Source organism: Oncorhynchus clarkii, chromosome 16 (genome assembly GCF_045791955.1).
Source record: "Oncorhynchus clarkii lewisi isolate Uvic-CL-2024 chromosome 16, UVic_Ocla_1.0, whole genome shotgun sequence".
NCBI classification, from domain to species: Eukaryota; Metazoa; Chordata; class Actinopteri; order Salmoniformes; family Salmonidae; genus Oncorhynchus; species Oncorhynchus clarkii.
Window position 1 is genome coordinate 69,069,804 of NC_092162.1, and position 22,742 is coordinate 69,092,545.

Here is a 22,742-nt window from a genome sequence, read left to right on the forward strand (position 1 = left end):
GGTTCAAAAATAAACATATCCAGGTGTTAGAATGGCCAAGTCAAAGTCCAGACCTGAATCCAATCGAGAATCTGTGGAAAGAACTGAAAACTGCTGTTCACAAATGCTCTCCATCCAACCTCACTGAGCTCGAGCTGTTTTGCAAGGAGGAATGGGAAAAAATTTCAGTCTCTCGATGTGCAAAACTGATAGAGACATACCCCAAGCGACTTACAGCTGTAATCGCAGCAAAAGGTGGCGCTACAAAGTATTAACTTAAGGGGGCTGAATAATTTTGCACGCCCAATTTTTCAGTTTTTGATTTGTTAAAAAAGTTTGAAATATCCAATAAATGTCGTTCCACTTCATGATTGTGTCCCACTTGTTGTTGATTCTTCACAAAAAAATACAGTTTTATATCTTTATGTTTGAAGCCTGAAATGTGGCAAAAGGTCGCAAAGTTCAAGGGGGCCGAATACTTTCGCAAGGCATTGTATAGGGCCCATTTGGGCTCCTGGCTGATTGTTAGTCCTGTCTCTGCCTCATCCCTCAGTTATTTATCATGCAGAGGCTGTGTATCCAGTCCCAGTATCCCAGCTTGGTGGAGCGAGCCCATTCATTCTTCCAATATGGAGACAACAGAGAAGGACACAATCTTGTCCCAGTATCCCAGCTTGGTGGAGCCAGCCCAGTCATTCATCCTGTACAGAGAGAGACCTCTCAGAGGATTCTACTGGCACCACATTAAACATTGCTCTGACAACATTGTGATGTCTCAGCATGGTGCCGTCTAGATGGAGCTGGATAGGCAGAAGGAAGATGTAAGCAAGCTTCTGTTTGTCATTTCCTTGATGAACATTGAATCCTGTGGAATGTGGAAAAGATCAGAATCTATACAGTTTCCCTGGCACCTCTCTGGTTTCAGCTCTCCAGTACACCTCATCCTGCCAATTGTAGCACATTTGTCAGCATCTCAACATTTATATAACATAGTAAACATGGAAAAGACTGTACATAATCTATACGGTGCAGGTTTCACACCTTCTAGATTTGTGGAGCTGGGATTGGGAAGGCAGAAGGAAGACGGTTGAATACCAAAGATGGCGCATAATGAATGGAAGATAATATACAGTACACTGGATACAGTATTCCTGTGAAGCTGTGACCATCTGTTGTGTTCAATAGTGATCCATACAGATATGAATCGAAAGTCAACTACATGGTTACAGTATAGCACAAATTATATTCATATTAGACAATAAATTATGATCGTTTTCCTAATACATCCATAGAACCATACAGTATACCTGTTACTTCCTGGTCTCCCTGAATCTGCTTCTAATTCTCCAGTCCACCTCTTCCTGGCTCCTCTCCAGCTAACGCCATCTGGCTCAGTGCAGCTCACAGTGTAAAAGGTAAAGGTCACATGTTTCATTAGTGGTTGGAGGATGAGCTTCTCTCTGTGTTTTTCCCTGGTGCAGCCACTTGGGCACAGAGAAGGAGCATTTCCTGAGTTCCAAATAGCACCCTATTCCCTATATGTTGCAAAGGGCACTGGTCAAAAGTAGTGCACTAAATAGGGAATAGGGTGCCATTTGGGAGGAAGACACAGATGGTTGTGAACCTACTGGTGCTGAGGCTGCAGTGACAGACAGATCCACAGCTCTGTAGTGTAGCAGACCTGGGTTCAAATAGTATGTGTTTTCTTTCAGGTATATTACATACATATACAGATATTCTTTGAAAGAAAGACCCAGGTTTGTTTCTGAATGTGGGCGGGATGGTGAAACCCCCTTCTCGTACAATGGGTATGACAATTATTCAACCCCTCTTGGATTTCTTCACATTTTATAGTGTTACAAAGTGGGATTACAATGGATCTAATTGTATTTTTGTATTTGTATAAACACTTGTGTAGATTGTAGATATAAAAAAAATGTAAAGCACGAATATACCTTGATTAGATAAGTATTCACCCACCTGAGTCAATACATTTTAGAAACACCATTAGCTGCGATTACAGCTTGGAGTCTTCTTGTGTAAGTCTAAGAGGTTTGCACCCCTGGATTGTGCAATATTTGCCCATTATTCTTTTAAACATATCTTCAAGCTTTGTCATTGTGTTGGGAATCATAGCTAGACAGCTATTTTTAAGTCTTGCCATAGATATTCACGCAGATTTAAGTCAAATCTGAAACTAGGACATTCAGGAACATTCCCTGTCTTCTTGGTAAGCAACTGCAATGTAGATTTGGCCTCGTGTTGTAGGTTATTGTCCTGCTGAAAGATTAATTCCTCTCCCAGTGTCTGGTGTATAGCAAACTGAAGCAGTTTTTCCTCTAGGATTTTGACTGTGCTTAACGTTATAACTACTGTGCCGTGAAGGAGGGAAACAAGGTACAACATACTATAAGGAGTCGCACTCTCGCAACTTCTGTTGAAGGATCTACAATCACGCCTGACAAGGCCAATGAAATCTGCACTTCGCTGGAAGCCCCGCCATCCACAGGTGATAAGGCCCGGAATCATTCCTTCAATTTAATAATAACGCTCTTGACCAACGGCAGACAGGTGTTCATCCTCGTTTCCCTCCTTCAGGGAACAGTAGGTATAGTCATACTGTTAGGTCCCATTTCAGTCAGTCAACATACTATGGGGAAATATAACCACTCCTCTTGCCGAGACCCCAACAGATATACTCACCACAGCACAAATATCTCCTCTAGTCAACCCTTTAAACAATGCTGCCAGACCCATCAAGGGGCAAAAGGTTTATCTACCGGTGTATGCGCCCACTCTACCAGGTAACCCTTGCCCCTTGGTGCTATATGCCAGGTATATAGCCTCCACAGACGCTGCTTAGAGAATGCCCTGCCGCGAACTGGATTTGCCAAAACAGACCAAAAAAAAAGTTGCTCACATAGCTGGTCCGTTCAAGCTCACACCGGACACAGGTCATGTGACCTCTTCTTCAGAAGCAAAAAAGGAGGTGAAAAGGGAAATAGCTCAAAAGCTAAGAACCTGAAAGGATATAAATCAAATCCAAGTTTATTTGTCACGTGCGCAGAATACAACAGGTGTAGACCTTACAGTTAAATGCTTACTTACAGGCTCTAACCAATGGTGCAAGAAAAAAGGGGGGGGGGGGGGAAATAAAACAACAGTAAAAAGACATTTGAAAAAAGAGTAGCAAGGCTATAAAAGTAGCTAGGCTATATACAGACACCTGTCAGTCAGGCTTATTGAGGTAGTATGTATCGTTAAAGTGACTATGCATATGTGATGAACAGAGAGTAGCAGAAGCGTAAAAAGAGGGGTTGACGGGTGGTGCGACACAATGCAGATAGCCCGGTTAGACAATGTGCGGGAGCACTGGTTGGTCGGGCCAATTTAGGTAGTATGTACATGAATGTATAGTCAAAGTGACTATGCATTGAAGATAAACAGAGAGTAGCAGCAGCGTAAAAGAGGGGTTGGGGGGCACACAATGCAAATAGTCCGGGTAACCATTGGGGGTAAAAACTGTTGAGAAGCCTTTTTGTCCTATGCGTTACTAGAGAGAACAGTCTGTGACTGGAGTGGCTGGGGTCTTTGACAATTTGTAGGGCCTTCCTCTGACACCGCCTGGTGTAGAGGTCCTGGATGGCAGGCAGCTTTGCCCCACTGATGTACTGGGCCGTATGCACTACCCTCTGAAGTGCCTTGCGGTCGGAGGCATAACACGACTGTCTTCACGAATGTCTTGGTGTGTTTGGACCAATCTAGTTTGTTGTTGATGTGGACACCAAGGAATTTGAAGCTCTCAACCTGCTCCACTACAGCCCCGTCGATGAGAATGGGGACGTGCTCGGTGCTCCTTTTCCTGTAGTCCACAATCATCTCCTTAGTCTTGGTTACGTTGAAGGATAGGTTGTTATTTTGGCACCACCCGGCCAGGTCTCTGACCCCCTCCCTATAGGCTGTCTCGTCATTGTCGGTGACACTGTTGTGTCGTCAGCAAACTTAATGATGGTGTTGGAGTCGTGCCTGGCCATGCAGTCATGGGTGAACAGGGAGTACAGGAGGGGACTGAGCACGCACCCCTGGGGAGCACCAGTGTTGAGGATCAGCGTGGCAGATGTGTTGCTACCTACCCTCACAACCTGGGGGCGGCCTGTCAGGAAGTCCAGGATCCAGTTGCAGAGGGAGGTGTTTAGTCCCAGGTTCCTTAGCTTGGTGATGAGCTTTGAGGGTACCATGGTGTTGAACGCTGAGCTGTAGTCAATGAACAGCATTCTCACATAGGTGTTCCTTTTGTCGAGGTGGGAAAGGGCAGTGTGGAGTGCAATAGAGATTGCATCATCTGTGGATCTGTTTGGGCAGTATGCAAATTGGAGTGGGTCTAGGGTTTCTGGGAAATGGTGTTGATGTGAGCCATTACCAGCCTTTCAAAGCACTTCATGGCTACGGACGTGAGTGCTACAGTTCTGTAGTCATTTAGGCAGGTTGCCTTTGTGTTCTTGGGCACAGTGACTATGGTGGTCTGCTTGAACCATGTTGGTATTACAGACTCAATCAGGGACATGTTGAAAATGCCAGTGAAGACACCTGCCAGTTGGTCAGCACATGCCCGGAGCACACGTCTTGGTAATCCGTCTGGCCCCGCAGCCTTGTGTATGTTGACCTGTTTAAAAATCTTACTCACGTCGGCTACGGAGAGCGTGATCACACAGTCGTCCAGAACACAATATACTCTACTTCGCTTCCTTTTGCGAATAATTGGGATGTCTGCCCTGTGGGGTGTTTGGAGAATACCGTGTGAGTCCTGCTTGTTGTTGTTGTTGAAGAAATCTTTGTCTAATCCGAGGTGAGTGATTGCTGTCCTGATATCCAGAAGCTCTTTTCTTCCGTAAGGTACGGTTGTCCGACTTTCGGGGCGAAGGCCTTATTTGGACGCAATGTCACCTTAGAGTCGCTCGGGGCAAACTGTGCACAAGAAGGGTGTATGGATAATGCATGGAGGTCACCAACACGTTTAGCTGAGGACAAAGCCATGAGCAGGAATGAGAGAGGCTCTTTAGATCCAACAACTCCAGAGGCTTAAAGGGGGCAGCACACAAAAACCAACGACAAGTCCCATGTGGACGTAATAGGTTTAGAAACCAGTCTGAGGTGATATACACCTTTCAGGAATAACAGACTGAATGATAGCAATAACATTGGGAGGTAAACCTCTAACCATTAGATTGACTCTCTTAGGGGCCAAGCCCATAGGAACAAACTTGCCGGTGAGCCTGGGACAACAGGGGCCTGCACCGTTGCCACGTGTCCCTAACTAAAAGGCAAATTGATCTCCTCGAACCATGGCTGCCTGGGCCAATAGGGAGCCACAAGAATCAATGGTAAGCCCTCCCAGTGCAAGCTCTCCAATGTGGGCTGAATCAGAACCACTGGCGGAAAAGCGTTAAGGATCTTTGGAGGCCATTGGTGTGCCAGAGCATCCATTCCCAACAGGGAACGCGGGTCCCTCATCGAGAAACATAGAAGACACATTTTCTCACCAGAGGTCTCTTCACAGTCCCCAAGTCCAGAACAGACTATGGGAGGCGCACAGTTCTACATAGAGCCATGACTACATGGAATGCTAATCCACATCAAGTAACTCATGCAAGCAATAAAATTTGATTTAAAAACTACCTTTACCATCGGTCCTATTAGCCAACTTACAATCAATCGATAATAAAATAGACAAACTACGAGTACGTACCTTACCAACGGGACATTAAAAACTGTAATATCTTATGTTTCACCGAGTTGTGGCTGAACGACGACATGATTAACATACAGCTGGCGGGATTTAATTTTTTTCGGCAGGATAGAACAGCGGCCTCTGGTAAGACAAGGGATGGCGGACTATACATATTTGTAAACAACAGCTGGTGCACAAAATCTATGGAAGTCTCGAGGTTTTGCTCGCCTGAGGTAGAGTATCTCATGATAAGCTGTAGATCACATTATTTACCAAGAGAGTTTACATCTATATTTTTCGTAGCTGTCTATATATCACCGCAGACCGACACTGGCACTAAGACCACACTCAATGAGCTGTATACGGCCATAAGCAAACAGGACAACGCTCATCCAGAGGTGGCGCTCCTAGGGGCCGACTTTAATGCAGGGAAACTCAAATCAGTTTTGCCTAATTTCTATCAGCATGTTAAATGTGCAACCAGAGGGAAGAAAACTCTAGACCAACTTTACTCCACACACAGAGATGCGTACAAAGCTCTCCTTCACCCCCCATTTGGCAAATCTGACCATAATTCTATCATCCTGATTCCTGCTTACAAGCAAAAACTAAAGCAGGAAGCACCAGTGACTCAGTCAATAAAAAAGTGGTCAGATGAAGCAGATGCTAAACTACAGGACTGTTTTGCAGCACAGACTGGAATGTGTTCCAGATTCATCAGATGGCATTGAGGAGTACAACACATCAGTCACTGGCTTCATCAATAAGTACATTGACAACGTCGTCCCCACAGTGACTTGTAAGTAAGCATTTCACTGTAAGGTCTACCTGTTGTATTCGGCGCATGTGACCAATAAAATTTGAATTGATTTGATTTAACCCGTATCATTAGACACCTCATAGGGACAAGTGAGCTACAGACAGGAATCAGCAATGAATCCCACTACTGAGCCATCTATGGTGGAGGGGCGCCCCCTTGGGCGCCCCCTAGGACTGCAGTGACTTAAACCCTGTAAACACCGTGTAAGGCAGGCCAACTGAGGGGACAGCAATAAACATGGACAAGCTTCCAATATTCTTTGTGCTTCCATGAGAATGTATAGACTCCATGAAGCCCAACCCCTTTACCGACACAGGGGCTCTAGCAATGGCTGACGTAGTACCACGTTTGCCAAACGTGAGGGCACCGTTGTCACAGTAATGTTTTTGAGGAGGGGCGCACAGGTCACTCAGAACCGTGCCAAGGCTCTAGGTGTTACACAGGCCAAGTGCTCGGGGGGTGCTCAGGGGGCTGCTTCTTCATCGGAGGTGCAAGCAAAGCCTGTTTCCTTCACTCCCTCCAACTCCAGGAAGTGCCTGTTTCCTTCACTCCCTCCAACTCCAGGAAGTGCCTGTTTCCTTCACTCCCACCAACTCCAGGAAGTGCCTGTTTCCTTCACTCCCTCCAACTCCAGGAAGTGCCTGTTTCCTTCACTCCCTCCAACTCCAGGAAGTGCCTGTTTCCTTCACTCCCTCCAACTCCAGGAAGTGCCTGTTTCCTTCACTCCCTCCAACTCCAGGAAGTGCCTGTTTCCTTCACTCCCTCCAACTCCAGAAAGTGCCTGTTTCCTTCACTCCCTCCAACTCCAGGAAGTGCCTGTTTCCTTCATTCCCTCCAACTCCAGGAAGTGAAAATAGGAGTGGGGTTGCCATAACGCTGGGGCAAAGCTAGTAAGTTTCACTTGCTAGAAGTTAGGCCAGGAGGCTCTTTAGCCTAAGCTAGGTGAGCTAGCCTCTTCGACTGCAGCACGGTACGTTTAGATGCTACGAATACTGAACAAGAGAAGTGGGACTGGAACCCTTGAACAACAAGTCTGTGATGAAAGGCAAGCGGTACTTGACAGAGGCAGACACAGGTGGCGGTGGCCCTTAACCGGCGATAGAGCGCACTGGAGCCGAGTTGGGCAAGGGGGGCCAGCGCATACCCCATCCCCAAACAGAAAAGACATTTGATCCGACCACCCAATCCATCTCTGCTTCCTGCACCAGCCTCCGGGAAAGGAAAGTTGCCAGTGGTAATTCCAAGCATAGTGGAAGAAGTATTCAATAAAAAAATCATGTCAACACCTATTTACTTCCCACAGAGTTAGTCCATGTAATTTATGTGATGGGGGTCAATAACACTTATGCAACAACTATCTTTGTAAAAAATAATATATAGAATTGTCTTTTCTTTTTGACATTATAGAGTATTTTGTATAGATCAATAAAACCATTTTTTTTAAATCACAATTAAATCTATTTCAATCCCACTTTGTAACATAACAAAATGTGAACAAATCCAAAGGGGTAGCTCTATATAGTCATTATCATCATCACTAACGCCATAACTCAGATGAGATGATCATCAGCTCTTGTGCCACGAGGTAGGTTAGGTATGAACTAAAATGAATAGGTATGAACTAGAATTGAGATTATGTTATTGGTTGATATGTATCATATTTTACCTTTAAATTATTGTACCGATTCGGGTACTGCTTACAGCTACAGATACAAAATGGTCGCCGTGTGTGTGTGGGGGGGGACACAACACAGTTTCAGGTTATATAACAGATATGAACAGCAGCAGATACACTCATGGTTTGCATGTATTATTCTATCCACCCATGCATACTCTCTGTAAAACATATTCATTTTCAATTCATTCAAGTCAATGTTGGAGGAGCTTCGAAACTTGGCTGCTCTACTGAAACACCAGAACATACCTTATTCTACCAGCACGCCTCCTTCTGGCCAAGTGTTGCAATTACAAGCTACTGGAGAAACACCAGAACATATTCACTCTAGTATGACTCTACTGCCACCTTCTGACCAAGTGCTGTAATTACAAGCTACTGGAGAAACACCAGAACATATTCACTCTAGTATGACTCTACTGCCACCTTCTGACCAAGTGTTGTAATTACAAGCTACTGGAGAAACACCAGAACATATTCACTCTAGTATGACTCTACTGCCACCTTCTGACCAAGTGTTGTAATTACAAGCTATTGGGAGACGTTTTCATCAGCGCTGGAAACTACAGTATTTGACTGACTAACTTTGTACAGGAGCCATCAACAGTAATTCAATGTCAACATGAACACTTTAAAAATGGTTTTAACATACAGTACCAGTCAAAACTCAGGGTAGCCTAGTGGTTAGAGTGTTGGACTAGTAACCGAGGTTGCAAGTTTGTATCCCCGAGCTGACAAGGTACAAATCTGTCGTTCTGCCCCTGAACAGGCAGTTAACCCACTGTTCCTAGGCCGTCATTGAAAATAAGAATTTGTTCTTAACTGACTTGCCTAGTAAAATAAAGGTAAAATAAAAAATAAAAAAGTTTGAACACACCTACTCATTTAAGGGTTTTTCTTTATTTTTTACTATTTTCTACATTGTAGAATAATAGTGAATACATCAAAACTATTAAATAACATATATGGAATCATGTAGTAACCAAAAAAATAATTAAACAAATCAAAATGTATTTTAGATTCTTCAAAGTAGCCACACTTCAAAGTTGCATTGATCACAGCGTTGCACACTCTTGGCAGGTTTTTATGTGCTTAGGGTCGTTGTCCTGTTGGAAGGTGAAACTTCACCCCATTGTGAGGTCCTGAGTGCTCTGGAGCAGGTTTTCATCAAAGATCTCTCTGAACTTTAATCCGTTCATCTTTCCCTCGCTCATGACTAGTCTCTCAGTCCCTGCCGCTGAAAAACATCCCCACATCATGATGCTGTTATGTAAATCATTAACATTATTAAAGTGGCATTATTAAAGTGACCAGTAATCCATTTATTAATCTCACATGTATATACTGTATTTCATACCATCTATTGCATCTTTCCTATGCCGCTCGGCCATCGCGCATCCATATGTATATATTGTTATTCCATCCCTTACTTATTAGGTAGTTGTGTATTAGGTAGTTGTTGTGGAATTGTTAGATCACTTGATAGATATTACTGCACTGTCGGAACTAGAAGCACAAGCATTTCACTACACTCGCAATAACATCTGCTAACCATGTGTATGTGACCAATAACATTGGATTTGATTTATAGGCAGTATTTGGTACTAATCACTACATACATGAGAAGATTCAGCACTTTGTTAAACATGTTCAGTCAATGAATGGTGTGTATGAAGACCAAAACATTCAACGTCGTGAGAGGATACCTCCTCCACTCTTTCACCAACCAAAAGGAGCGTTCAGTTTCTCTGCGATAGTCCAACACCAGAGCGTTCAGCGTTGGACTATCGCAGAGAAGTGCGAAGTAATGTTAATATAATCTGGTATGTTAGGAATGATGATTGAATTAATGTCCTGGAAGTAAATTTGGCCAGGGGCATCAGGGTTTCAAAAGGTGGGTCAAGACACATCATGAAAACCAACCTCTTCTGTTCCAGTGACAGAGTACTAACGCAACACAACCCACAAAGTGAGAAAATAACTATTGTTCAACTATTGAAAAATAAGGTTGGACGATGATACATAAGGGTTAATCCTATAAGCGTTTGTAAGTGCATTTATAAACGGTTAATACCTGGAGGTAAACATTAGCTCATCATTTGGCAAACACTGACCAGTTATTGCACTATTTTGACCAATGCGAAATATATGTTATTAATGGTTTATACGGCATTTACAAATGATTAAACAATCGTAATAATGTAATTATAACCCCTTTGTTTACAAAAGGAACCTCATTTAAGTGTTGTGTGGACTTAGAACATCCAATTTAGTTGGTTTTTACTTTCGTTTTTTAAAAGTGTGATTTTTGTGGCACGAAAACCTGATTAAAAAAGGAAATAATACAGAAACGTCCACCAAAAATATAGAAAAGGGAATTTGGGAAAACAAATACACCAGACGCGTCTTGTCCAAGGGGTGTACTTGACAATCAAGCTGCCAAAGGCTACAAAAATAGGAGCAAGACTCCTGCCCTTTTGAGTGTTCTAGCTCAGCTTATTATATGAGACATTGTGGCTTAGCACTGAGTACACACACAAATTATGATTATTATGAATAGTCAGATTTATATAATAGTTTGATTTAAACGTCTACATGCTTTGCAAGAAGAACGATTTCCCTAATAATCATCTTTACATTTTGATAAATTCAGATTTCGCCAATCAAAATAAACTTTCTACCACAGCGACCGTGTTATTTTTGGGAAGCCTATATTATTCTTAGTTCGGACATATAAAGGTTTGTATGTGAAAAATATGGTCCAAACACACCAAGACATTCGTGAAGAGAGCACAACAATGCCTATTTCCCCTCAGGAGGCTGAAAAGATTTGGCATTGGACCTCAGATCCTCAAATAATATCTAAAGCTGCACCATCGAGAGCATTTTGACTGGCTGCATCACCGCTAGGTATGGCAACTGCTCGGCATCCGACTGCAATTCGCTACAGAGGATAGTGCTTACATCACTGAGGCCGAGCTTCCTGCCATCCAGGACCTCTATATCAGGCGGTGTCAGAGGAAGGCCCAAAGAATTGCCAAAGACTCCAGCCACCTAAGTCATAGACTGTAGACCGGGATCTTTTATTTCAGCTCATGAAACATGGGACCAACACTTTACATGTTGTGTTAATATTTTAGATTACACAGTTAGTACTTTGAGTCATTCAAAAGGATACTTTTTGCCGTAACATTGTGTATCAAAATGGCGTGACCCGGATTCTGCGGCCACAACACAGAGCACTAACCACTGTATGATCATGGCGAGTTACTCTGCGTTGTGGCCGCAGCAACCCCGGTTCGAATCCGGGTCACGGCATTGAAATTCACAATGTCACGGCATAAGGGCTCTTTTTGAATAAGTAGTGTGAAATAAACTGATTAAGTAGAGTGAATTTAGCAGAGATTGTGGAAAGGGTGCCACTGACCACTGTTGAATAAATAATTACTATACCTCTTTTATTATAACATTAAATAAGCAGAGATTGATAACAGTGTAGGTTACCATACTATACGTTTAGTTTCGTTGGCTACAGTTTAAAGGCAGAGTCACAAAGTGAACAACTGTATCGGGATAATTTTGGCAACTAAGAGCATTGAAGCACAAAGCGAAAACTTCTCCGCCTCGTCCCGAAGCTATGCATGGGCTGATACTCTGTGTTAGTCTATCATTGTGCTCATCTGCAGAGCTGCTCATGGCGACATCATATGGCTGAGTCTCAGTTTAACTCATTCAAAAAGCGCCCTCAAGCCGTGAATCGCATTGCCATGAGCGGTACTAACCATTATATGATCACGGCAAGCTACCAGGGCTTGTGTGTGAGGGGGAGATATTAGGCTACTCAAGCATGCCGTTGCCTTGATGTGGAAAATGTGGCTAAATACCATTGTTGACTAGTTAGACTAGAGAGACTCAACAGTGTATTGTGTAGTAGAATAGAGTTAGTACTGACTCCTGTAGAGTATTGTGTGGTACAGTGGAATACAGTGCTCTGCTAGTGTAGAGTACGGTTCTGAAGTATCCTTGGAATAGGAACATGCCCTCCCCTGGACAATGATTAGCATCCATGAGGATGACGGTCAACCTCTCCTTGATTATATCATCCAGGGGCAACATATTGGGTTCCCCCAAACTCCAGAGGATGAATCTATCATTCTCTGACCTGAACACAGGGAAAAGAGAATGGAAAGATGGGTGTGCTGGACCAGGTCTAGTTCAGGCCCACAGTATCGTCACTGTGCATATGGGACAGGAAGAACAGGCAAACATACTGACACTTCCTAACCTGCCAGAAGTCCACTGATCAAAATAAACTTTTTACCACAGCGACCATGTTATTTTCGGGAAGCCTATATTATTCTTAGTTCGGACATAAAAAGGTTTTTATGTGAAAAGTATGGTCCAAACACACCAAGACATTCGTGAAGAGGGCACGACAATGCCTATTTCCCCTCAGGAGGCTGAAAAAATTTGGCATTGGACCTCAGATCCTCAAATAATATCTAAAGCTGCACCATCGAGAGCATTTTGACTGGCTGCATCACCGCTTGGTATGGCAACTGCTCGGCATCCGACTGCAATTCGCTACAGAGGATAGTGCTTACATCACTGAGGCCGAGCTTCCTGCGATCCAGGACCTCTATACCAGGCGGTGTCAGAGGAAGGCCCAAAGAATTGCTAAAGACTCCAGCCACCTAAGTCATAGACTGTAGACCGGGATCTTTTATTTCAGCTCATGAAACATGGGACCAACACTTTACATGTTGTGTTAATATTTTAGATTACACAGTTAGTACTTTGAGTCATTCAAAAGGAGACTTTTTGCCGTAACATTGTGTATCAAAATGGCGTGACCCGGATTCTGCGGCCACAACACAGAGCACTAACCACTGTATGATCATGGCGAGTTACCAGGGCTTGTGGGAGACCCCTTGAGTGGAAAGCCAAAAAGTCAGCTGTGCCTGTCCACGTTACTGCATGCTTGAATAACCCAATTTGTCCCACAGACACACAAGCACTAACTGTAATCTAACTGGCATCAAAGTGTAACGTTAGACTTTGGAATTTAACCACCTCAGCCACGTCACAGTGAAGGCCTGCTTGAGTAGATCGATTTCACCACAACATATACAAGCCCTGGTAGCTCGCCGTGATCGTATAGTGGTTAGTACTCTGCGTTGTGGCCGCAGCAACCCTGCTTCGAATCCGGGTCACGGCATTAAAATTCACAATGTCACGGCATAAGGGCTCTTTTTGAATAAGTAGTGTGAACTAAACTGAATAATTAGAGTGAATTTAGCAGAGATTGTGGAAAGGGTGCCACTGACCACTGGTGAATAAATAATTACTATACCTCTGTCATTATAACATTAAATAAGCAGAGATTGATAACAGTGTAGGTTACCATACTATACGTTTAGTTTCGTTGGCTACAGTTTAAAGGCAGAGTCACAAAGTGAACAACTGTATCGGGATAATTTTGACAACAACTAAGAGCATTGAAGCACAAAGCGAAAACTTCTCGGCCTCGTCCCGAAGCTATGCATGGGCTGATACTCTGTGTTAGTCTATCATTGTGCTCATCTGCAGAGCTGCTCATGGCGACATCATATGGCTGAGTCTCAGTTTAACTTATTCAAAAAGCGCCCTCAAGCCGTGAATCGCATTGCCATGAGCGGTACTAACCATTCTATGATCACGGCAAGCTACCAGGGCTTGTGTGTGAGGGGGAGATATTAGGCTACTCAAGCATGCCGTTGCCTTGATGTGGAAAATGTGGCTAAATACCATTGTTGACTAGTTAGACTAGAGAGACTCAACAGTGTATTGTGTAGTAGAATAGAGTTAGTACTGACCCCTGTAGAGTATTGTGTGGTACAGTGGAATACAGTGCTCTGCTAGTGTAGAGTACGGTTCTGAAGTATCCTTGGAATAGGAACATGCCCTCCCCTGGACAATGATTAGCATCCATGAGGGTGACGGTCAACCTCTCCTTGATTATATCATCCAGGGGCAACATATTGGGTTCCCCCAAACTCCAGAGGATAAATCTATCATTCTCTGACCTGAACACAGGGAAAAGATAATGGAAAGATGGGTGTGTTGGACCAGGTCTAATTCAGGCCCACAGTATCGTCACTGTGCATATGGGACAGGAAGAACAGGCAAACATACTGACACTTCCTAACCTGCCAGAAGTCCACTGGCAGCAGAGTATAGGGTTAAGTTTACCATTCATTATTCACAGCTCTGGAGAATCATCCTCGGAAAATAACGAGAAGAGAGAACAATGTGCCTTTCACTGAGGAGTGACTTCCGTCTGGCCACTCTACCATAAAGGCCTGATTGGTGGAGTGCTGCAGAGATGGTTGTCCTTCTGGAAGGTTCTCCCAGCTCGTTCAGTGTGACAGGGTCTAGGTCTTCCAATTAAGCACCGCCACGTGGAGTCGTAGACTCCGACAATGAAAGAAATGTTTTGCCTTTATCGTGTAGTGTGGCGCCCGATGGCTGACCAATAGAAACTCGACCAGTACTGAGTACACACACAAATTATGATTATTGTGAATAGTCAGATTTATATAATAGTTCGATTTAAACGTCTACATGCTTTGCAAGAAGAACGATTTCCCTAAAAATCCTGTTTACATTTTGATAAATGCAGATTTCGCCAATCGAAATAAACTTTCTACCACAATAACCATGTTATTTTCGGGAAGCCTATATTATTCTTAGTTCTTAAAGGTTTGTATGTGAAAAATATGGTCCAAACACACCAAGACATTCGTGAAGAGGGCACGACAATGCCTATTTCTCCTCAGGAGGCTGAAAAGATTTGGCATTGGACCTCAGATCCTGAAATAATATCTAAAGCTGCACCATCGAGAGCATTTTGACTGGCTGCATCACCGCTTGGTATGGCAACTGCTCGGCATCCGACTGCAATTCGCTACAGAGGATAGTGCTTACATCACTGAGGCCGAGCTTCCTGCCATCCAGGACCTCTATACCAGGCGGTGTCAGAGGAAGGCCCAAAGAATTGCTAAAGACTCCAGCCACCTAAGTCATAGACTGTAGACCGGGATCTTTTATTTCAGCTCATGAAACATGGGACCAACACTTTACATGTTGTGTTAATATTTTAGATTACACAGTTAGTACTTTGAGTCATTCAAAAGGAGACTTTTTGCCGTAACATTGTGTATCAAAATGGCGTGACCCGGATTCTGCGGCCACAACACAGAGCACTAACCACTGTATGATCATGGCGAGTTACCAGGGCTTGTGGGAGACCCCTTGAGTGGAAAGCCAAAAAGTCAGCTGTGCCTGTCCACGTTACTGCATGCTTGAATAACCCAATTTGTCCCACAGACACACAAGCACTAACTGTAATCTAACTGGCATCAAAGTGTAACGTTAGACTTTGGAATTTAACCACCTCAGCCACGTCACAGTGAAGGCCTGCTTGAGTAGATCGATTTCACCTCCACATACATAAGCCCTGGTAGCTCGCCGTGATCGTATAGTGGTTAGTACTCTGCGTTGTGGCCGCAGCAACCCCGGTTCGAATCCGGGTCACGGCATTGAAATTCACAATGTCACGGCATAAGGGCTCTTTTTGAATAAGTAGTGTGAACTAAACTGATTAAGTAGAGTGAATTTAGCAGAGATTGTGGAAAGGGTGCCACTGACCACTGGTGAATAAATCATTACTATACCTCTGTTATTATAACATTAAATAAGCAGAGATTGATAACAGTGTAGGTTCCCATACTATACGTTTAGTTTCGTTGGCTACAGTTTAAAGGCAGAGTCACAAAGTGAACAACTGTATCGGGATAATTTTGGCAACTAAGAGCATTGAAGCACAAAGCGAAAACTTCTCCGCCTCGTCCCGAAGCTATGCATGGGCTGATACTCTGTGTTAGTCTATCATTGTGCTCATCTGCAGAGCTGCTCATGGCGACATCATATGGTTGAGTCTCAGTTTAACTCATTCAAAAAGCGCCCTCAAGCCGTGAATTGCATTGCCATGAGCGGTACTAACCATTATATGATCACGGCAAGCTACCAGGGCTTGTGTGTGAGGGGGAGATATTAGGCTACTCAAGCATGCCGTTGCCTTGATGTGGAAAATGTGGCTAAATACCATTGTTGACTAGTTAGACTAGAGAGACTCAACAGTGTATTGTGTAGTAGAATAGAGTTAGTACTGACTCCTGTAGAGTATTGCGTGGTACAGTGGAATACAGTGCTCTGCTAGTGTAGAGTACGGTTCTGAAGTATCCTTGGAATAGGAACATGCCCTCCCCTGGACAATGATTAGCATCCATGAGGGTGACGGTCAACCTCTCCTTGATTATATCATCCAGGGGCAACATATTGGGTTCCCCCAAACTCCAGAGGATGAATCTATCATTCTCTGACCTGAACACAGGGAAAAGAGAATGGAAAGATGGGTGTGTTGGACCAGGTCTAGTTCAGGCCCACAGTATCGTCACTGTGCATATGAGACAGGAAGAACAGGCAAACATACTGACACTTCCTAACCTGCCAGAAGTCCACTGATCAAAATAAACTTTCTACCACAGCGACCATGTTATTTTCGGGAAGCCTATATTATTCTTAGTTCGGACATATAAAGGTTTTTATGTGAAAAGTATGGTTCAACCACCCCAAGACATTCGTGAAGAGGGCACGACAATGCCTATTTCCCCTCAGGAGGCTGAAAAGATTTGGCATTGGACCTCAGATCCTCAAATAATATCTAAAGCTGCACCATCGAGAGCATTTTGACTGGCTGCATCACCGCTAGGTATGGCAACTGCTCGGCATCCGACTGCAATTCGCTACAGAGGATAGTGCTTACATCACTGAGGCCGAGCTTCCTGCCATCCAGGACCTCTATAACCAGGCGGTGTCAGAGGAAGGCCCAAAGAATTGTCAAAGACTCCAGCCACCTAAGTCATAGACTGTAGACCGGGATCTTTTATTTCAGCTCATGAAACATGGGACCAACACTTTACTTGTTGTGTTAATATTTTAGATTACACAGTTGGTACTTTGAGTCATTCAAAAGGAGACTTTTTGCCGTAACATTGTGTATCAAAATGGCGTGACCGGGATTCTGCGGCCACAACACAGAGCACTAACCACTGTATGATCATGGCGAGTTACCAGGGCTTGTGGGAGACCCCTTGAGTGGAAAGCCAAAAAGTCAGCTGTGCCTGTCCTCGTCACTGCATGCTTGAATAACCCAATTTGTCCCACAGACACACAAGCACTAACTGTAATCTAACTGGCATCAAAGTGTAACGTTAGACTTTGGAATTTAACCACCTCAGCCACGTCACAGTGAAGGCCTGCTTGAGTAGATCGATTTCACCTCCACATACATAAGCCCTGGTAGCTCGCCGTGATCGTATAGTGGTTAGTACTCTGCGTTGTGGCCGCAGCAACCCCGGTTCGAATCCGGGTCACGGCATTGAAATTCACAATGTCACGGCATGAGGGCTCTTTTTGAATAAGTAGTGTGAACTAAACTGATTAAGTAGAGTGAATTTAGCAGAGATTGTGGAAAGAGTGCTACTGACCACTGGTGAATAAATAATTACTATACCTCTGTCATTATAACATTAAATAAGCAGAGATTGATAACAGTGTAGGATACTATACGTTTAGTTTCGTTGGCTACAGTTTAAAGGCAGAGTCACAAAGTGAACAACTGTATCGGGATAATTTTGACAACAACTAAGAGCATTGAAGCACAAAGCAAAAACTTATCCGCCTCGTCCCGAAGCTATGCATGGGCTGATACTCTGTGTTAGTCTATCATTGTGCTCATCTGCAGAGCTGCTCATGGCGACATCATATGGCTGAGTCTCAGTTTAACTCATTCAAAAAGTGCCCTCAAGCCGTGAATCACATTGCCATGAGCAGTACTAACCATTATATGATCACGTCAAACTACCAGGGCTTGTGTGTGAGGGGGAGATATTAGGCTACTCAAGCATGCCGTTGCCTTGATGTGGAAAATGTGGCTAAATACCATTGTTGACTAGTTAGACTAGAGAGACTCAACAGTGTATTGTGTAGTAGAATACTCGATACAATCTACTGTATCTGCCTATGCTGCTCTGTACCATCACTCATTCATATATCCTTATGTACATATTCTTTATCCCCTCACACTGTGTACAAGACAGTAGTTTTGGAATTGTTAGTTAGATTACTTGTTGGTTATTACTGCATTGTCGGAACTAGAAGCACAAGCATTTCGCTACACTCGCATTAACATCTGCTAACCATGTGTATGTGACAAATAAAATTTGATTTGATTTGATTTAGAATAGAGTTAGTACTGACCCCTGTAGAGTATTGTGTGGTACAGTGGAATACAGTGCTCTGCTAGTGTAGAGTACGGTTCTGAAGTATCCTTGGAATAGGAACATGCCCTCCCCTGGACAATGATTAGCATCCATGAGGGTGACGGTCAACCTCTCCTTGATTATATCATCCAGGGGCAACATATTGGGTTCCCCCAAACTCCAGAGGATGAATCTATCATTCTCTGACCTGAACACAGGGAAAAGATAATGGAAAGATGGGTGTGTTGGACCAGGTCTAATTCAGGCCCACAGTATCGTCACTGTGCATATGGGACAGGAAGAACAGGCAAACATACTGACACTTCCTAACCTGCCAGAAGTCCACTGGCAGCAGAGTATAGGGTTAAGTTTACCATTCATTATTCACAGCTCTGGAGAATCATCCTCGGAAAATGACATTATATACGTTATATAGTCATTTATGTTGCTAGGAAAGATATATTATGCTAACATTAGTAACGTTAGGCCTACTTGCTGCAGTAGCTTGCTTGCTATAAAAACAGTAGTTTGTCGATAAACTATACTGTTTGCATCGTAGCAGAACATATATTTCAAAAGAGAATGAATTTAACAAAAATACATCTTACAAATACTTGGACAGATAATATTATGATTACTTGCGTTACATGGCATGTTATGAGACAAAACATCAAGATATCTCTGCTTGAACGCTAATCCACGTCACTGTACGTTTCACTTAAGATCCCAAAGTCTCCTTTACGGCGCATTGCCCTGGTAGCTCGCCGTGATCGTATAGTGGTTAGTACTCTGCGTTGTGGCCGCAGCAACCCCGGTTCGAATCCGGGTCACGGCATTGCAATACACAATGTCACGGCAAAAGGGCTCTTTTAAATCATCAGAAGTACATTGCTAACTATATTTTAGTTGGTCTATTTATATTTTTACCCGTTAGGTAAACTGTCTAACTCGAGGCACCGGCTCCTAACTACCCGCAATCGAGTTTCTAGTCAAAGCCCATTTCGTTGCATGGCTGTTTGTGCAGGTTTGAATAGCTCCAAATCTCCGCCCAAAACACGAGCCCTGGTAGCTCGCCGTGATCGTATAGTGGTTAGTACTCTGCGTTGTGGCCGCAGCAACCCCGGTTCGAATCCGGGTCACGGCATTGCGATACACAATGTCACGGCAAAAGGGTTCTCTTTTTGAAGCGTTGATTGATGGTAAACTGACTGGCTGGTTTATTATGTAATTCTGATATTTATCCCTTTTGGGGTTGGCTAACCAGAGAACATTATCACATCAATTAGCAGTGAAAAAAAGAATGACAGACAAAACTGTAAGTTAGCTAAATTAGTAACTACAAGTGTGGGGAAACAGCTAGCTAATATGCAGGATATGTATCCATCTTCAGATAAAACACACTTGGGAAAGCATGTGGGGACCGTGTGGGTACTCAAAAAAAATATATCATGCATGAGGAGAAATGGATTGAAAAAGTTTGGTTGATGCAATGTAAAATATACAGTATGGACTGTCAGTCATAGTATGCGTTCAGCTCATTTTCCAGTTTCAAATCAAATCAAGCTTCATTTATACAGCAAATAATAATTTGTTCTTAACTGACTTTCTTAGATATATAAAGGTTAAAGTAAAAGTACTATTTAAGTATTTTTGACCCTATTTGTACTTTACTTTAGTCGTTTTCTATTAAGGTTTACTTTTACTCAAGTATGACAATTGTTCACTTTTTTAAACCTCTGAATATGTTTCATTTATCAAGTCATAAATGTGCTATAGACATTCCCTTATAATGTAAGCTGCCCCTTTAAGTATGAAGAAAAAACAAGTTGTTACCCAGCAGCCATTTTTAGTTGAGGGATCTCACACACACACAGTAGCTGCGTCAAAAGTTGTTTTTGAACAACTGGATTGAATATTGTAAGTTATCATTGCATACGTTATATGGCAACATTTCTATAAACGGTATTTTAGACTTGTAATGTTTTTCTAGACCACAATGGAAGTTAATGTTTCTGAAGTTTGTTTACATTGTTTTGTTTCATGGAGTTTAACGGTAGGCATTCCTGAGACAAGTCAAATGAGCCTTTAAAAAGCAGTTAGAAATCCTGCCTTAGTGTGAGTAATAATATTGTTTATCATCATTGCCATGCATGAAACTCCTATCATCTTTAAATAAATAACGCAATTTTGTAATGACGTGATTTTAGATTTTCTTTCTTTGGGAATATGGTGTGCCCATGAACGATTGCAACATTGTTTCACAGGACGTGGGAAACCAGCGTTTCTGCTTTTAACTGCGCGCTCGATCCTCTAACAATGCAATAAGGAAATTCGCTCACATAGGCGTCACCTGAAGTCTTAATAACTATTGTGGATGAACCTTACACTTGATTGTTCTCAATACTATTCTTCAATCTAATTTACATTTGCTTTGGCATATCAATTAGCCATACAGTTATATATTATTTATCATCAATTTACTATGCTACCTATTAACCCGTTACAAACACATTATAAACCGTCTGCTACTTTTCAAGTACACTAGTGATAGCGTTATTATTGTGTAGCTTGGATACTCTCAGATGACAAGAGGCCATGAACAAGAGTGTTTTGGTAGGGGGCTAGCCTTGTTAGTTTATGGGGGCTAGGGGTTCGTTTGGGATGGTGTGTAATTCAAATGAATGGCAAATTCTCCACTTCATGAGTTACTCCAATATTTGTCCCATGAAGAGAGGTCTTTCTTGAAAAATAGATTGTATCTCAATGAGACTAACCTGGATAAAGGTTCAATAAAACTGAATTTGAATTTACCCTAATCCTGCATGTTGTCCTAAAACTGCCTTATTGGCCTAATCTACTGTGCAAATCCCTGCTCTGCACTGATCTCCCCTGTGTGCTTCCCTCATAGAGCCAAGATGAATGAGGACGTGTTTGAGGTCCCAGAGGGGACAGAGTATCGTTATCTGGTACAAGAGGAAGGAGAGGAGGAGGTGCAGTATGTGCGTCGCAGACACTACGTCAGCCCATTCCTGGTCCTGTCCAGACGCTGCATCTTCCTCGTCTGCCTGGGGGTGCTATCCCTGCTCACCTTGGCTGGGTACCTGGCCTACGTGGCCCAGACTCTGCCCCCTGGCTCAGCCCAGGTCACTACTGACTGTGGAGAGTTCCAGGGGAGACAGGTGGGTTGATGTCTGCACATTGTTGGTGGAAAGAGTAGAAACAATGTTCAGCCATATTAAACATTTTTAACCAATTGTACTGTATGTTTTCTCCCCCATATGCCTACAATGTAAAGAGCATCGAGACCTAATAGAACAGGGATCATCAATTAGATTCAGTCGCAGGCCGTTTATTTTTTTAATTCAGCTGGTGGTCACGGGGCTGGAACATAATTACAAATAATTTGTAAACTGCAAACTGACCGCAAGAAGCCCAAACGGATATAATATTTGACCGAAACATAATTATTTCAAACCTTGCTTACATTTGTATACGATCACGTACACTCAGTGGCCAGTTTATTAGGTACACCCCCCGTTCACCCCATGATGTGATCGTCGGTGCCAGGCGCGCCAGTTCCAGTATTTCAGAAACGGCCGTCCGACTGGGCTTTTCACCCACGACAGTGTCTACGGTTTTACCGAGAATAGTGCGACAAACAAAAAAACAGTCAGTGACAGTCCTGTGGGCGATAACAGATAAAACAGTCAGTGGCAGTCCTGTGGGCGACAACAGATAAAACAGTCAGTGACAGTCCTGTGGGCGATAACAGATAAAACAGTCAGTGACAGTCCTGTGGGCGACAACAGATAAAACAGTCAGTGACAGTCCTGTGGGCGATAACAGATAAAACAGTCAGTGGCAGTCCTGTGGGCGACAACAGATAAAACAGTCAGTGACAGTCCTGTGGGCGATAACAGATAAAACAGTCAGTGGCAGTCCTGTGGGCGACAACAGATAAAACAGTCAGTGACAGTCCTGTGGGCGACAACAGATAAAACAGTCAGTGACAGTCCTGTGGGCGATAACAGATAAAACAGTCAGTGACAGTCCTGTGGGCGACAACAGATAAAACAGTCAGTGACAGTCCTGTGGGCGACAACAGATAAAACAGTCAGTGGCAGTCCTGTGGGCGACAACAGATAAAACAGTCAGTGACAGTCCTGTGGGTGACAA

At 43.3% G+C, this 22,742-nt stretch overlaps 4 non-coding genes across 4 annotated transcripts; all 4 read left to right on the plus strand.

Moving 5' to 3' along the window:
- The first annotated feature begins 15,710 nt into the window (after positions 1-15,710).
- Positions 15,711-15,782, plus strand: trnah-gug (transfer RNA histidin (anticodon GUG)). The gene has a single exon. It is a non-coding gene; the product is annotated as a tRNA-His (tRNA).
- Positions 15,783-17,611: 1,829 nt separating this feature from the next.
- Positions 17,612-17,683, plus strand: trnah-gug (transfer RNA histidin (anticodon GUG)). The gene has a single exon. It is a non-coding gene; the product is annotated as a tRNA-His (tRNA).
- A 1,646-nt stretch (positions 17,684-19,329) lies between these two features.
- Positions 19,330-19,401, plus strand: trnah-gug (transfer RNA histidin (anticodon GUG)). The gene has a single exon. It is a non-coding gene; the product is annotated as a tRNA-His (tRNA).
- A 237-nt stretch (positions 19,402-19,638) lies between these two features.
- Positions 19,639-19,710, plus strand: trnah-gug (transfer RNA histidin (anticodon GUG)). Its single transcript has one exon. It is a non-coding gene; the product is annotated as a tRNA-His (tRNA).
- Positions 19,711-22,742: the final 3,032 nt, after the last annotated feature.